Raw genomic sequence first — 1456 nt, forward strand, 5'->3', positions numbered from 1 at the left:
TTTTTTTTTTTTAAGCTTTTGTCATAGGATGTGTGCACTTGCCAGAGAGAGACAGGGAGATAGAGAGAGAGAAAGTGAGAAATCATCCCCCAGGGAGGATGGTCACACTGCAATCCCTTCCCCTCCATTCTCTTCTCAGGATTTTTGGCACACACATACACACACCTGGAGTGATTTTCAAGGTATCAGGTCTAAGATCTGAACCACTGTCAGCCATGTGGGAATTTAACACTTTAACCGCCATGCCACCTGCTGATCATATAATAGGAATATTCTAAAAGCTTTACTACAGACTAAATGTTGTATACTCCTCAAATTTATATTTTAAAATCCTTACTCTCAAGGTGATTATATTGAGAGGTGGAGCCTTTCAAGGGTGATTAGATTATGAGAATTAAGCCATGATAAATAAGATCAGTGTCCTTGTACAAAGAGATCCAAGAGAGACCCCTCATACTTTGCACCATGAGAGGTTACAGTGAAGAAATAGTCACTTATGAGTCAGGAAGTGGACCCTAGTCAGAACCCCAACTGCTAGTAATTTGATCTAGGTCTTTCCAGCCTCAAGAACTGTAAGAAGTAAATTTGTGTTACTTAAAATTCACCCAGTGTTTTTATTTTTGTTATAGCAGCCTGATAAAAATAAGACAGGTTTAGTGTTAATAAGAGTGACATTTTTGAGGACTAAATGGCACTAGACTTTTCAATAATAATAGTTGAAATTAGAAGAGCTGAAAAACTATCATCTAAATTATAAGGGAACATTTATTTTAAACTTAGAAATTTCTACCCAGCCCAATGAATTGTCAAGAGTTAGACTAGAAGAGAAAAAAATTCAGACATTTAAAGTTTGCACCATGTATTAAGGTATAAATGAAGAATGAAACCTACTAAATCAATGAATTCTACTAAATTGATGTCTCCAGGTCAGGGAAAGCAGGCAAAGAGAAGTCCCAGCTTGACAATTATGTAACAAGCCTGGAGAACAACTAGTCCAGAATAAAGGAGGGGGAGAGAGAAATTTAAGGATGGATGTGTCCAGGAAAACAAACAAACAAACAAAAATATTAATTACTTGAAATGCTTAAACATTCTCTTTAGCTTGAATGAAGCCTACACAAGTCTTCCTGGCTATAGGCTCCTGATCTATCCCCTAGAGAACTTACTTTAGAAACTTGTAATTCTTAAATTCTTTCTCTGCCCATTTGAGATGTAAATCTTCTCCCAGATTATTGACAATTTTACAACCAGGAACATCCTTGTAATCAAGTCCTATAATCAAGAAAGAAAGGGTTCCAATCTAGCCTATCTCATCTACCCTAGACCAATCTCCATGAAAGATAGGAGTCTAATTTAGTAAGTACAGATGGACTCATCACATCGATCCATTTTTCTTGTGTCCTCATCCTCCAGTACTGTTCCACTAGTTCACTCTGATTCTTAAAAAACATTCCTG

The sequence above is a fragment of the Tupaia chinensis genome, unplaced genomic scaffold (genome assembly GCF_000334495.1).
Source record: "Tupaia chinensis unplaced genomic scaffold, TupChi_1.0 Scaffold000257_1, whole genome shotgun sequence".
In the NCBI taxonomy this organism is placed as follows: Eukaryota; Metazoa; Chordata; class Mammalia; order Scandentia; family Tupaiidae; genus Tupaia; species Tupaia belangeri.